At 38.3% G+C, this 16,920-nt stretch overlaps 1 protein-coding gene across 1 annotated transcript in view; it reads right to left on the minus strand.

The window, feature by feature from the left end:
* Positions 1-16,920, minus strand: part of LOC131684026 (uncharacterized) — a 216,194-nt gene that overhangs the window by 176,115 nt on the left and 23,159 nt on the right. The window contains exon 2 of the mRNA XM_058966495.1: positions 11,469-12,010. The gene's annotated coding sequence lies outside the window, so the exon portion shown is untranslated. The remainder of the gene's footprint in view (positions 1-11,468; positions 12,011-16,920) is intronic.

Below are 16,920 nucleotides of genomic sequence, written 5' to 3' on the forward strand. Positions count from 1 at the left end.
ATCATCTTTGCTACGTTCCTAAGAAGCAGAACAGTTAAAACTTTTGCCTGGCAAATGTAAAATGCTCGTGTTTGAACGAAGTGAAAAGTCGAGTACAACGTACCCTTATTCATCCTACCATTTGAGCTAATGCGTTGAATAGAGATAGCAGATACTGTTCTAACTAATGTGTTCAAATGGGTGAGATGAATAGAGGAGCTAAGATGAATTAGGGAGCAGTTACCCTATAATTGTTCCGATAGGAAATTGATTACAGAATGTAAACGAACCATGAATACGTAATTGCTCTCATTGTTTACTAGGTAAGAATAGTTGCATAGTGTGCTCCATCCGGTACATTTTATACTACTGCTTACCGAGTTGAACTCCATAAATAAAGATACATGCTTTTAGCTAAACCTGGAACTTAGGCCAAATCCGTTTCATCCCGCTGACGCCAAATCGGCGAATGATGTGGGTATGTTCTTCCAAACGCGTCATTTCTGCGTGGAAGAACTTATTTCTGTCTGACATCGTGGTTATTTTGGGTAAAATCTTCGCATACAAATGGGACCTAGATTATGCAGCATCTGTTGTAGGGGGGGGGGGGGGGGTGGCGGAGCGGGTTATATTTTTGGCTTAGGAAGCCAGATTCGCCGTATCGAGTTTGGTTGGAGAAATTATATTATATCATGGCAACGAAAACGAGGAGCAATGACGGGCCGGATTGAAATTTGAGTTGACTTTATCTGGCGATTACAGCGGATCAATCAATTAAGGAATGTTGTCTTTTGATTAGAAAGATACAGATTAGCTAACGGGGTGACTGCTGTAGTGAAATTTCGGTTCGGTTCAGCATCAAACGAGATTGTTGTATTTGTTATGCTGTAGGGGGACACGGGTCAATTCGGACCGCCACGGCCAGGCCCGTAGTCAGGATTTTGTTTCGGGAGGGGCTTTAAAACTATTGCATAAATAATTAATTCTGATGTGATGAAGAAGTTCTTTACGAAAACAATTCCAAATGTAATACAATAGCTTAGCTTAGCTTAGTTAATCGCCCGTGAGTTTCCCGTGATTGATAAAAGCCTGTTGAAATTGCATATTGAACCAATTGTATGATACTTGGGAGTAGTGCATCAAACTCAACGTGCAACCTAGAGGGGTTGGGATTTTAGTGTGATGAATAACGTGGATGGCCACGCCCATGCTGGTCAATTTTGGGATGGGAGGGAATGTTAGTTCAACACTTGTGACTATTATGACCGAAGAATTCTCTGCATCATCCACAAATGTCGCAGGATAGGATTGGTGTTAGTAGGTAGGGAAATGAATCAGGATACATCTTGGTAGATATTATGATTTAGCTAAGTACTCACGCGCTTTGTCTTTTCATTTTAGAATGCCGAATAGGCATTTTCAGAATTACTTTTCCGCGGGGCGTTACGTAACAGGATAAAGCCGCGTGGAATATAATAGAGGTAATGATATGATCTTAGCAATATGTACGAAGGCGCTTGCGATTTTTTTCCGATAAGGGACCGTTCATATACCACGTGAACAAAAAAACCTTCGGTTTTGAACCCCTCCTCCCCCTCCGTGGACAAGCGTGGACAATTGATGTACCCCTACCCCCCTCCCTACGCTGTCCACGTGCACTTTCCGAAAAAAAAATTCGGGTAGTTTCATAAAGATGGCTTTTCAGAAAATTTTCCTTCTATGATGCAGAGGGACTGAAAATCGTTCAAACTTCAACTACAGAATGTTATTCACTTCTTTAGTCTTATGTGAAATTTTGATAGAAATATCTCATTTCTGAACGACATTATGATCTTTTATATTTTACGTTTTAAAACTTCATCATAATAACATAAAAATTAAAGTATCCTATGGATTTTTGAATTGGCTCGTAATTTCAACCCCGAGCTTTCAAATCCAAAATTAGTGGAATTGGATCTAGTTGGAGATGATTGAATCAACTGATTCACACATAATTTTTTTCTGGGCTTTCGTTTCGTAGCATTCCCTCTGATTCCTTTTGGTAAGCGCTCACACCAACGACGATACAAATTTGTTACATTTTTTTTAAATGACAAAACAAAATGAACAGTCTTCGTGGACATTTTCCATACCCCCACAGCATTGAATGCCTGACATGATCGAAATCGATAAAAATGACTTCCGTAAGCATAACCTCCATTTTAACCTTTAGCAAACTTTTCGCATCACGAATACCTTGTGTGTCTTATGCGAAAAGACCGGGTGTCAAACACCTCCGTATTTGGCTGGAGCACCACCTCTTGTGTCTGCGACTCACATCTCGACAGATTACCACAGCAAGAATGAATTTAACAGTTTCTTTTGTTCTTCCGACGAGTCATACAGTATGAAAGGAACTGTTTTTCTCACACATACTCTCCCTCACCATTCTCTCATCGATTTGTTCAAACCAAACAAGATACAACTTTGTGGAAAATATGTTTTTTTCTTAAATTTATATCTGGAAATGGGGGGAGTGGAACTTTAATTCTCTTCCGTCCCCTATGACTACGTGCCTGCACGAGACGCTGAAGAAAGCTATTGTCCGCGAGTGAGCTAAAATACCGGAAAGTTACATTCGGGCAACTTGCGATTTTGACCGTCTCAAGGCCAAGTTAAAGCTTAATTCTCAAACCCGATTTATGTTCTTGTACTTCGACTACATGGCACAGAGCATCAATCTTTCTTCGTACCATCCCCACCGTGTCCGTTTCCTAGATTCTTCGATACATCCATGAAGGAAGAGATTTGTGGAATCCCGGATCATATACGCCCTCAAGTGATCCCCAATATATTCTATAACAAATTCAGAGAAGTCGACTGTGACAAAATGTTCTACATTGACGGATCAAATCTCGATGGGTCCTCTGGTTTCGGTATCTTCAATGGTAATATCACCGCTTCATACAAGCTCAATGATCCTGCTTCAGTTTACGTCGCAGAATTAGCTGCTATTCAGTATACCCTTGGGATCATCGACACTTTGCCCACAGATCACTATTTCATCATTTCGGACAGCCTCAGGTCTATCAAGGCTCTTCGTGCGGTGAAACCCAAAATACGATTCTCGTATTTTCTGGGGAAGATACGGAAGTTTTTGTGTACATTATCAAAAAAATCTTACTAGATTACCTTTGTTTGGGTCCCCTCTCACTGCAACATACCGGGCAATGAAAAGGCCGACTCTTTAGCAAAGGTGGGCGAATTAGAAGGTGACATATACGAAAGACCAATTTGTTTCAACGAATTTTTCAATATCTGTCATCAGAGGACACTCAACAGTTGGTAAACGTGAAGCAACTTGGTGAACTTGGACGATGGCTACATTCCATTATCCCGAAGGTATCAACGAAGCCTTGGGTCAGGGAGATGGATGTGGGTCACGATTTTATTCGTGTAATATCCCGGCTCATGTCTAACCACTACACATTCGATGCGCTTTTGCGGCCTATTGAGCTTGCAGAGAGTAGTCTGTGCGCTTATGATGAGAGCTATCACGACATCGAGCACGTTGTCTGGGCGTGCGCCGGTTATAATGACGCCAGGTCTCAGTGAAAGAATTCCCTTCGGGCTCGAGGTAGACTACCCAATTTCCCAGTTCGGGATATACTGGCAAATCGCCATCTCCCCTATATGTCCCTTATTTACATCTTTAAAAAAACAATGAACATCCCAATTTAGCCCCTCTCTTTTATTTCTCTTTTCTAGACGCTCTCTGTCCTACCTGGTAGACCCGGCCAGTGCCAGAGTGCCACTATGCGACCGCAATCGCCCTACATAGAAGAAAACTGAAGCGAGAGCGACCCGATGGTCTGATAACTTCCCGCGGGTACGATGAATATCATCCGCCAACCCGGTACTCGACGATTTACTAAACTGAGGCACTGTGTCGCTGATCTCCCGTGTGCCCGAAGGTTGCAAGTTCTGCTCTTCTTTCCATGTCATCATATACGCCTTCTCTCCCCTGTCCTTGATTCAACTGTAGCTACACCAATGTTGGAAACCTCTGAATTTCTTAACCAAGCATAAGTCTCCATTAAAAAATTAAATTTGTATTCTGTATTCCTAGCTTTTTTGTTAGGGGAAACTTTGCCACTGCGACCACCATTCAGGTTATCTTTTGTGGCTGCCCCTGTTTGCTCTACATGTTACAAATTGCCCGAATCCAATGTAGTTGGAAGCGAGTTGTTTGTTTGTTCACATGTGTCGTCCCAACCGGATAGTACATTATTAATGTAGCTAAGGATCTGTTTGGGACCGGTATGGCGTCATAAGATGCCTTCCGAAGTATCGCTCCCTTCGAAGAAATAGTACTACACAATGACAGAGAATATGTTCCGAGCTCTTGGGCTCGTAGTTACAGAATCGACAAATGTCATCTTGACTTTTGTCAATTTTTTTCAGATGATACTTAGCAGGACAATGTCCCGTAGATAAACCTCTCAGAGCCAAGTCCCGCCTCCCTCATAATATATTTGTGCAATGAAGGTAGATGAAGCATGGCTTCCATAGCTGTAGTGGATGTTGATTTTATAGCGCCTGTGATAGAGAAGCAGGCTAGCCTCTGAACTTTAGTTAGTTTAGCTTGGGCGGTCTTTTGCTTAGCTTTGGGCTACCATACGATGGAGGAATAAGTTAGGCGTGGTCTGGCGATGGTCGTGTAAATCCCTTAGGCCAACTTCTGTTTAAGACCCCAAGTTTTCCTGAAGAGTTTACTGCACGCCCATCGTGCCGTTGTTACTTTATTAGTGGCGTTTGTCAGGTGCGAGCTCCAATTCAGTTTTTTGTCTAGGATAACACCTAGGTGTTTCGCTTCTTCTGCGTAGTTGATTGTAGTTCCACTGAGAGTTTGGGGAACCAACTTTAGTTTTTTCCTATTGGAAAACGGCACAATGACCGTTTTGGCAGGGTTCACTTTGAAACACCATGTCATGATGAAGTTTAGGGCTAATTGAATCCGATCGCGTAGTACAGGTTCATGTTGTCCCCTCACAATTAAGACAATGTCATCTGCATATCCAAGAATCTCGAAACCAATTTTAGTCAGATCACCGACAAGATCGTCCACCAGTAGTGACCAGAGCAGGGATGATAGCACACCTCCCTGAGGACAGCCTCTATTGGTTGTTATAATTGCTTTCGTGTCTCCCAACGTTGCTGTGATCTCTCGACTCCTGAGCATTGTAAGAATCCAGTCCCCTATCGATTTTTCCACTCCTCTTTTTGTCACGACCTTGTGAATTGATATGTAGGACGTATTATCAAAAGCACCCTCGACGTCAAGAAAAGCGCAAATTGCTAATTTCCTGGAAATCGAGGGTTTTCTCAATGAGTGTCACTAAGGTATGTATGGCTGTTTCCGTAGCTTTGCCCTTTTGATATGCAAACTGGTACTTGTTTAGCGGAACTTTTGATAAGTACTCCGTTCGAATATAGTGTTCCAGCAGTTTTTCCATCAGTTTCAGAAGTGTTGATGTCAAACTAATAGGTCTAATGGCCTTGGGTAGTGTCAAGTCTTTTTTACCCGTTTTTGGAATAAATATTACTCTAACTTCTAACTATCCAGCTTATAGGTATGTGCCCAATAGGGAAAAAAAATTTTTTTTTTGAATTCTCGAAGGCCCCCACTCTCATATTGTGACAAATGTCAAAGTAAGCTCAGATGCCAAATTTCACATCATTTGGACAATTTTAGACTCCCGTCCACTTCGCTTGAAATTTTTGAAATTGGTAATGTGGGAAAATATGGAGGAAAAATATATTAAATGCTATAACTTTTGAAGTAGCAATCAGAAAATTACAATTTATACCTCTTTTTAAAGTAAATAACCTTAATATTTGATGGAAGACATTCCTGTTTCTAGACAAATAGGGGAAAGTGGGGTACTGGGTCATTTTGGTCCCAAAATCCCCTATTTTTAATAATTTTTCTGCTCCGTGATGCAAATCATACATATTTTGGAGTTTTCTAATGTGAAAAAATCTCAGAAATCGAACGGAACCTTTTTGAACTTTGTCCGAATACGGGAAGTTGGGGTTATAGGGCCTTTTGTTATTAATATTAAATTTTATAATTTTCTCGTGCATATATCTATTACTCTTCAATCAATTCTCATAAAATGTACCTTGTTAAACGTGAAAAATCCTTAGGAACAGAATGAAAATAGATTCGTTATCGGTAAAATTCAGAAACATCAAATTTTCTGATATAAAGTCTCAATTTCACATTTTAATCATAAACTTGCACATATTAAATCCACTTAAGAACAAAATTCTTATTAAATTTACTACTTTTAGTGTAAAATACGCTTGTGGATCGCATGAGAAGAGTTTCCATCCTGGAAAAATAGGGGAAGTAGAGGTATTAGGACATTTAACGAAAAAAATGTGATTTGTAGAGTTAATGTCCAAAAATTTGATGTTTCTGAATTTTACCGCTAACGAATTCATTTTTGTCGTGTTCATAAAAATTTTTCGCGTTCAACAAGCTACATTTGATGAAAATTGATTTAAGAAACATAGAGATATATGCACGAGAAAATTATAAAATTTAATATTAATGACAAAAGGCCCTATAACCCCAACTTCCCGTATTCGGACAAAGGTCAAAAAGGTTCCGTTCGAGCAGAAAAATTATGAAAAATAGGGGATTTTGGGGCCAAAATGATCCAGTACCCCACTTTCCCCTATTTTTCTAGATATCACTAAATATCTTAGGTCATTTCCTTTAAAAATAGGTATAAATTGTAATTTTCTGATTGCTGCTTCAAAAATTATAGCATTTAGTATATTTTTCCTCTATATTTTCCCATAGTACCAATTTCAAAAATTTCAAGCGAAGTTTGCGGGAGTCTAAAATTGTCCAAATGATCTGAAATTTGGCATCTAAGCTTATTTTGACATTTGTCACAATATGGGAGGGGGGGCCTTTGAGAATTCAAAAAAAAAGTTTTTTTTTGCAATGCCCTAGTGCCCAAGTATAAGACTGATGGCTCTCAGGATGTTTAGTAGATTCGGAAGAATTATGTCTACCGGATTTTGGAGAAATATTGGAAGAATGTTATCAGGACCGGGAGATTTGTAGGGTTCGAAGGTGTTGATAGCCCATTTAATTAGAGATGGTGTGAAAATCTGGCAGGCCAGTTTTTGTGATGCCTCACAAGTCCTGTTAAGACGGAGTCCATCACAATCCTGACCTCTCGAATCCTCGCCTTTCGCAACCGACCCAGGAAAGTGGGTGTTCATTAGAACATCCAATGTTATATTGTATTGCATTGTCTTCGATTTAAAAAAGTTACATAGCACAGACTTAGACTATACACTAACTTAATCCTATTTTTAATTTAAGCGATTCTCTACTAATATTAAAATCAAACAAATGTTATACATTATTGAAGAGTTGACAGCAAACATCCAAAGGATTATTCTGGCCGTACTGCGTGCGATGTGTTGAGCGTCGGAAAAAATCAATTCTCCGGAAAGATCTTCCCGGAACGTTGAAATCGAGTTTTGCTAGAAGCGCAGGAGAGTCTATGTTGTCCGTTAGAAGGTCGAAAATGAAAAGTCGTTGCAGAAAGATCCGTCTGTTTCGCAGTGTAGGGAGATTGGTGAGGATACAGCGATCTTCATATGGAGGAAGCTGGAAACGGTTTTGCCAGGGTAACCGACGAAGTGCAAACCTGATAAAGTTCTTCTGTACCCGTTCGATACGATCAATGTGTATGGTGTGATACAAATGGTAACGCTATATTCTAGAATACTGCGTACCAGTATAATGTATAGTGTTTTTAGACAATACACATCACTGAAATCACGAGTGTTGCGTTTGATGAGTCCAAGTACAGCGTAGGCTTTAGCTATAACGGAAGAGTAATGTGCGGTAAAGCGTAGCTTACAGTCGAGAATGACACCAAGGTCCTTGACGGATACAACTCGTTCGAGCAGAACACATTGAGTATTCGAACTTTATTGGAGTATGTACTCGTGTAAAAGTGATTGTACTGCATTTTTGAATATTCACACTCATTCCGTTTCTGTCGCTCCAGTTAATGATCCTATCGACGTCCATTAGCAAAGCACAACAGCCTACCATAGTTGTTATGACACGGTAAATTTTCAGATCATCAGCATCCATGACTTTAGAAGACGATAATTCACTGCAGAGGTCGTTCACAAAGAGTACAAATAGAAGAGGTTCGAGATGACTCCCTTGAGGAACGCCAGATGAAATGTGGAAAGGATCCGAGAGTGTAGTTCCAAGTCGCACCGAGGCGCTACGGTTCGCAAGATACGAGGAGATCCAATTAGTCAGCCAGTCCGGCAGTCCAGTCTGTCTTAGCATTTCCACAGCAAGCTGATGAGGAACACGGTCGAAAGTTTTTGAGAAGTCGATGTACACCCCATCGATCTGCTGTCGTTTTTCCAATTTATCAATTAGCGACGACACGTAGCTCATCAATTTGTAGTTGTCGAGCGTTTTTTCACAAAACCATGCTGGTCCACAGTGATGATGTGTTTTAACGCGGGGTAGATAACATCTAACAACATACTCTCGAAGATTTTAGGGAGGCAGCTTAAGATTGAAATTCCTCTATATGTTTCGTATAAATATTTTAGACTGCTAAATGATGTCCTTTAAATCCTGCTACCAGAGCCATGGATACAACCGAATACAAGGGATTCATACAGAACCTTGTAGCATCTTTCTTCTACTTTCAAATGCATACTGAGTGGTCTGCCCGTTTTTGCCCGTTCATGAGTTATTTGAGTGCGAAGTGGGCTCTTTTTTAAACAAAAATCGTAAATATCTCAGAAACCGCTTAACATATTAAGTTGCTTCCTTCAACGTATTTTGTATTCCATTAATTGTGACAATTTTGTAGAACATTTTGATCTTCCGAAAAATCTTGGAAAGAAAAAAAATATTTTTTTTGGTGTTTTCTCTAATAATTATATCTCAAAGATTATTAAAGATAGACTATTAGAATCTTTAGTGAAGTTTCTTGTAGAAGAATTTACTACAACTTTATTAAGTACATCAACTCGCTATCTCTTATTATACGAGAAATAAATTTTGAATCTCACTTATAGGAGGATTAATCATCAAACTATTGATTTAAAAAGATGGGGCATCTCATTATCATAAATTCAACCGAAGCTAGTATATCGCTATAACAAACCATTTCGGAGTTATTCAACACGATCACGTTTTTCGCGTTTTAAACCACTGTGCATAGGTTTTCTGTATTTTAACAGGGTCGTAGTTAGGGGGATACGGTGAGGGCCCACCCACATCACTCACCACCCTTCCCTAAACCGCCCTTCCCTTAACCGCCCTTCCCTCATCAAGTACCCCTCCACGCGAATGAAATTTTCTAATTTCTCCAGAATAAATTTTCCTAGTGGGTCTGAAAAACCATTGCAAAATTTGGTTTAAAATGATTTTGAGTTGAGAAACTAATTTAAAATTTCTTAGCAAGTTGAAAATTTTTGGCGGGTCCAAATCCCCGAACCCTCCCCCTGGATTCGCCGCTGGTTTCAGGTGTTTCAGCGTCGACATATAGCGACTCAAGTTCGTATCTGTCGATTCATTGTACGTATGTGTAAATCGCATTGAATATGCAATAGATATTTCCACCATTATATTAAACATAACAAGCCATAGAATCGTAGTTTGGACAAATGAGAAAGGCACAATTGGATTAGGTGGATTAAGACGGGTTTTTTTTTATTATTATTTTTGTTATAGGGGTTTATAACCTTAATGGACGTTCGTCTCTTTTCGGGTTAGAGAAATCTCTTTTTGGAAAAATCTCCAACCCCATGTGCGAGGTTGGAAATCGAATCCAGGTGAGCTGCGTACAAGGCAATCGATTCACCAACTACGCTATGCCCTTCCCCAGAATATAGGGATATTTTAATACATTTTTCTGATGATATTTAAAAAGATTGCATTGATTTTTTGGTAAAAACAAAAACAACATGGTTTTTGCGTTTCCACGAAGATCACATTTCCTGGGCAAAAAAACATGACATCAATCATGTAACCATTATCGGATCCAATATCCAAATGGAAAATTTAATTTTGTTCAATATGAATGGTTGAAGAGAACCAATCCAATTATGGTTAAATGGTAATCGAATTTGTATCAAAACCAACCATTTTCGAATGAATACGTACTCGAACTAGTGTTTTTATTTCCAATCACTCCCCAAACAAACAAAAGCAATACTGGAAATTGAACAAACCAATATCACAACGCAAATTCACGTTCCGCTTCGTTTCGCAATAATGCTTTGAACCGAACAGAAACCAAATTTCATGGAAAAGCAGCAAAAGCTCTGAAAACGAAGCCGTGAACTTGGAACCAGCATATCGTCATTTCTTTCAATGCGTCTGTCGACAATAGCGAGCTCAACGATCTGTGATTTTCTGTACCAACCTCGATACATCCGCCCGTACACATAAACACGGTTATGTACAGAATAATAACGAGCAAGCATTGCTCCCGTATCTTTTGGACGAAACTTTCTTCGCCTTAACAGGAAGAGGCTGAAGAAGGTGACATGCCGAACGGGGATAACGTAATTCTGTTTCGATACGTAGCTACAATTCAGATAACAATACCTCCGACCGAAGCTAGGCAAATTTTGCAGTATCATATTCCAAGTTTAATAATCAAGCTCTACATGTAAGAGTGCTCACTGACACATCAACACTGTGCTATCGAATAACAGACGAACTTTTCCCGCAGGTGTCCCGGTGTTTGCTATTTGGTTCTTCTCAGTGCGTGATAAAGGTTAAACACTAAAGAAGAATAATGGCAACAATGATAGTCCCTTCCGGGAAGGTTGTATTGTGGCCAGTAAGCTGAAAGGTTTGTTGCATGTTTGCCTTTTTCTGAACCTTTTTTTTGTTGATTCATTGTGATTTTTGGTGGATCACGGTTCTTTTTAATTTACTGCTGAATTTTTAGTCAGTGGTCAGTACTCAGTACCGTTCATATTGATGTGACATCGTGCTTTGAGTCAAATATTCCACAAATAACATGCCTTATTTATTCATAGATTTTATTAACATTTCACAACAAGAAACAGAATAATTCATACCGTGAAATTAATATTTCTTCCACAAACGGCGAAATCTTCCACACTGTTAACCGGCAATACAAAGCTTATCCCGACAATGCAAATCTATCGCAATGAATAATTTATTGCGATATCTACCATCAGCAAATCCATCGGAAAATTTGCATGACGTTCTGCATCATCATCGGCCATTTGGAATCCATCCACTTTGGGGCCAGCAATGAATGTTAAAATATACCTAATTGAGTTCATTTCCCCCTCACCCGGTCAGAACTCCCAGGACAGAACCACCTCGGAAATGGCTGATTATGCACAATTTTTCTTTTCGTAAACAGTGAACAAAAAAACCAAAGATCACTTACCGATTGACTTGTTTTTCGTCAGCAAAAAAATGAAACGCCAAATTCTAGCTGGTTTTGACCGTGAAACACGCAGCCGATGCCAGTAAATCACATCCATCCATCTGCCGCGGGGGTCATCCGAATAACTTTGCTGTTTATTAATCGGCCTTTCGCCCTTTTGCCCCGGAGACTGATGAGAAACGGGGGCAGCGTATTTACGACGGCTTCGGAATTATAACGTTTGTCGACGTAGTGCGACTGACCGATTTTTTATGTTGGCTACGGTTTTTATCCTCCAGATAATCACTTGATTTGTTCTCTTTTTTCCTACTAGCACCAACCGTTCCGTTTCGGAGTGGCGGTCGATTAACCACATTCACACGCGAAGTGACACATTAATCAAGATTAAATCATCCAACTTTTTCACTGCTGGTGATGGTTTGGTTTTTTTTTCTCGCCGGCAGCAGTAGGCGAGGAACATGCGATTCCGCACGTTCCCTATGGGCTACGAATATGAGCTCGGGGAAACTTTTGCTGGATGGAGTTTGACGCAGCTTTCCAACCTGCAACAGACAAAATGTTGAATCATTGTAGCTGCCCTCATTATTAAGTTTTTTGTATGTATGAAAAGAATTATATATATATATATATATATATATATATATATATATATATATATATATATATATATATATATATATATATATATATATATATATATATATATATATATATATATATATATATATATATATATATATATATATATATATATATATATATATATATATATATATATATATATATATATATATATATATATATATATATATATATATATATATATATATATATATATATATATATATATATATATATATATATGTGACACCTGGATTGTCACATCATGGTGCAAGTCATTGAAGTAAGCTTTGATGGAGCTGCATAGTTACTGTTTAATTTATGTGTAACCATGCGTCTCCATTTTGTCATAAATGCATACCGTTTATTTAATCTTGAAGGTGCCGTTTGCCTAAACTTTATACCAAGAAATGTGGTCAGTACCTAACGTTCAATGCAATAATGAACTTCACAGATGTTCATGATATCCTCATAAGAACCAAGTTACGCAATCATCAGATCTGCACAGTGTTTTTGAAAAAAAGTGTGATAAATTATTCATCCGAAACCGGCAAAGTGTACAACAATGATGTGTTCTTATGGCGTTTTCGTTTTTTCTTGGTGCTACACCGGTGTAGTACAAAGAAAGAGATAGACTGATTACACCCAAGTTTGAATGAGTGTAGCACCGACTACACCGGTGCACAGTGGTCGCAATGGTACCAAAACGTGCGTTTAATTAATGGTGCTCTAGGAGTTGCTTTTAGCGATTTGGTGTGTTAGAAAAACTTTTTCAGAATGGAAGCCCCCTTCTTTTGATGTATACTGAATTGTGATTAATCCACCTAAAAGTGAGATAGAAAATTTATTTCCACTAACTTTTAAGATAGAGGCACGATGTCAATGACAAAGTTATAGTAAATTCTATTGCGAGAAAACTTGTTGAACATGCAAACTCTCCAAAATGTAATGGTGTTGAGATAAAGCACGTTGTTTGTGGGAGGCACCCAAAAAATCATTTTTTTATTATAACTTTTTTCTGAGATTTTTGCAATTCTTCAAATGTTCTATGAAGTTGTTGAAATTAAGAAATTGCATATATTTGTCGAAGACGTCAACAATTTTTACTTCAAAACTTAAGAGTTATTAAATAAAATGGGTTAAAAATACCGCCATTTTGAATGATAATTACTATGAGATGTGGAAATATGTGGAAGACATTTCGATTCCATGAGAAAGACAGTGAAAAGTACTATAAGAAAAAATCCTACTCACAACGGGCATCCACTGGCCTATATATAAAAAATACTTTTCGGCAATGCATGTTTTTCATTTTGTAACAAAATAATTATGACATTTTAAGCATAACTTTTTATACCAATTGTTTCTATGTGTTATTCTATTCTACGAATATTCTAAAAAATCTTTGGAAATGTCAAAGTACACATATGAATCCAAAACTCTTAGCTCTGTAGTCTCCAACTTACGAATTATTCCTAAACTAGCACAACAACAGAAGTGATCAACTAAAAAATGTGCAAAAATTTTTGGCTGTCTTTACAAGAATAAAAACCATTACAAACAGTATTAGGGTTACTGCGCCCTAATTCATCTTAGCTCCTCTATTCATCCCACCCATTGGAACTCATTAGTTAGATAAGTATTTGCTATCTCTATTCAACGCATTGACTCAAAAAGTCTAACTGTACTGCTACTTATGAACGAAGGAAAGATGGTGATACTTACTTAAGCGCAATCCAGTCACTCTAAGTCGAGTTATCAACGAAATATTGTGACATCCCGACTAATGAGATGGATAAGGACTCGTCTACCCTATATGCAGTTCTCATGAAACGATTACGTGGCCGTAATTGTCAATAATTCTTTTGCAAGCACGCATTGAATGATTAAATATTTGAAATTAACCCTCAAAAAGGCAAGCGAAAATTGTGACTTCATAAAGCATCGCTTCTAAGACGCAATGAAATCAAGAGCCTCTTTTTTGTCGTTTTACCGGTGAGAGAATCGAAAGCCCGAAAACGCTCGATCAATTGTATTTCCAATTACAAGTTCATTAAAACTAGGGAACTGTAACTAGCCGAGCCTCTGAGACCCCTTGCCTTTTTGACGGTTAAAATTTGACAGAGATGCAATATATAGGTGAAAATATTTTTCTAAAGATTTTCTGGCAAGTCGGATCCTAAGTAGCAACTCTGACTACACAGTCGTTTCGTGAAAATGATATCTAATACTCTTTGCTATGGTTCATTCTCATGAAAATACAGTAAACCTTTTTGGACGTCTCTAGTGTTCACTTTACAAATCCTGTTAATTTATGAATAGTTTCAGATAACAGAAATTCAAAGTTCACGATTTATATGTGTATTTATTACTCTCAATGATTTTTTAGAATATTCGACACATAGAAAAAAATTTATGTTGAAAAAGTCGTACTTATTTTGTTACAAAATGAAAAACATGCATTGTCGGAAAGTATTTTTATATACAGGCCGGTGGATGCCCGCTGTGAGTAGGATTTTTTCTTATAGTACTTTTCACTGTCTTTCTCATAGAATCGAAATGTCTTCCACATATTTCCACATCTCTTAGTAATTGTCATTCAAAATGGCGGTATTTTTAACCCATTTTATTTAATAACTCTTAAGTTTTGAAATAAAAATTGTTGACGTCTTCGACAAATATCTGCAATTTCTTAATTTCAACAACTTCATAGAACATTTGAAGAATTGCAAAAATCTCAGAAAAAAGTTATAATAAAAAAATGATTTTTTGGGTGCCTCCCACAAACAACGTGCTTTATCTCAACACCATTACATTTTGGAGAGTTTTCATGTTCAACAAGTTTTCTCACAATAGAATTTACTATAACTTTGTCATTGACATCGTGCCTCTATCTTAAAAGTTAGTGTAAATAAATTTTCTATCTCACTTTTAGGTGGATTAATCACAATTCAGTATTGAAACAACGGGAATATTTTCCCAACACTTTGCTTACCAGAGCGAGGCCGTGGACTTTATTTCTCACCTAATATTCCTCGGGCTGTGGTCCTGCTTCCGTGGTTGGGTTTTCTTTCTTAGGAGGACGTCTGGAGTTTTAGAACTTTCAAACTTGATTTTCTTTCGTTAGTTAAAGAAGCACTGTGAATCACTTTGAAACTTGAAACTTGGTTTATTCAGAAAATATTTACAAAAGTTATCTTAAAGCTACATGTTGCCCGCGCGATTCATATATCGCTACGGGAAAATTTGTCCCTTTTAGTCCTTAAGTTTTTCCCTATTCTCCTGAGATACGGTGTAGATTTCCTATGGCCTTAGAAGGGCGCAATTCCTATTTGTTTACTTATATATTTGGCCCTGCCTCTTCAAGACTGACGTATTTAACCACAATACGGATTCCTGCTATTCAATCCTAGTCCAGTCCCGCAAGGGCTCACAAAATATGCGGTTACATTTGTACCGCTTTCTAAGATTTTATTACTATCCTAACCGCAGAGTAAGTGAGAAGGAAAAACCAAAGCTAGCTAATCGGACTGCGTATGGCACGCTTATGTATATTAGGCGCGGGAGGTTGGTAAATAGGCAGTGATCCCTTTTTCTGTGTTCTTTTCATTTCATTTTCGGGATTTTAAGATCAACATCAACCTTCCCTACGCCTAGCAGTGATGCATTTCTTATGCACTGCTGACATTGTATAATTAACTCATTTGCGCGGCAACATTCCAGGGCCCGTAAATCATCCTAGTGGTTTACTCAAATTATCGCTGTACCGCGCAAAAATCTTAGTATTATTCTTACGGGTGTAAATCATGACGTTATTCTATTTAACTACAAGTTCTTCGAAACTGTTCATTAAACGTCAGGTTGGTACTTGATCTACTGATACGAAGAGTATCAGCGCACCTACTTGGAAGTGCTTTGGCCCTTGTACGAGGTCTAGTTATGCTCTTCATTTTCCTAGGGTTTGGTGGTAGTATTCCTTCCACCATTTGTTTAGTTTTCCCAATGTCTACCCGCTTGCGTGTGCGGTAGACATAAGGTTCTTTTATTTCATTCAACGTTTCGATAAAGTGTTTCTTGTACCCTTCGTTATTTATGTTTTGCGGAAAAAGTACCTGCTTAAGCGCCTGGTTTTTATTCCTGATAAGTTCCGGCTGATTTTTGTGTGGAGGATTGAAATTCGATCCCACTAATTTTACTGCTGATCTGGTATGTGATCTAGTTCTGGAATCAATACCCAGCCAAATTTGTTTATTTACGGCAGCGTCTGCCTTTGTTTTCTCTCGCTCTTTGGTCTTTTGTTTTCTGTCTTCAATTTTATGGCTATTCAATCTTTCATGTGCCTTATTATTCTTAACATTTTTAGGGTGTGTTGGCAAAACACGTGTTGTCGATAAAGTATAAGGCTGTGGGTCAACGCCCGACACGACTTGTTTCATCTCAGAATTTGAATATTTGTTTTTAAAATATTCTTTCTGCTTTGTTTGTCGGTAGGGCTTTCTACCTAACCCTTGTTCCGACTTCTGAAGACGACCTGAAGTATCGTCATACTTTGTTCTCTTTGCCTGTTCATCGCCCTTTGAGATGAACGGCTTCTCAGGTTCTTTGACCCTGACAGATTCAATACAGAAATGACTTAGGATCATTTCTTTTTTGTTTTCCCTTTTTGGACCTACATCATGCTTTGGCGAAAACTTTCCACGTTGTGTTGTGCCATGAAGAACCCAACCTAATTTAGTTTTCTTAGCTACCGGTTCATTGAACCCTCTGGATTTTTCCTCTAATCCAGTCATTAAGTACGCATGTGGCAATCCAAGTAATAATGTAGGAGTTG

This window comes from Topomyia yanbarensis, chromosome 2 (assembly GCF_030247195.1).
Source record: "Topomyia yanbarensis strain Yona2022 chromosome 2, ASM3024719v1, whole genome shotgun sequence".
NCBI classification, from domain to species: Eukaryota; Metazoa; Arthropoda; class Insecta; order Diptera; family Culicidae; genus Topomyia; species Topomyia yanbarensis.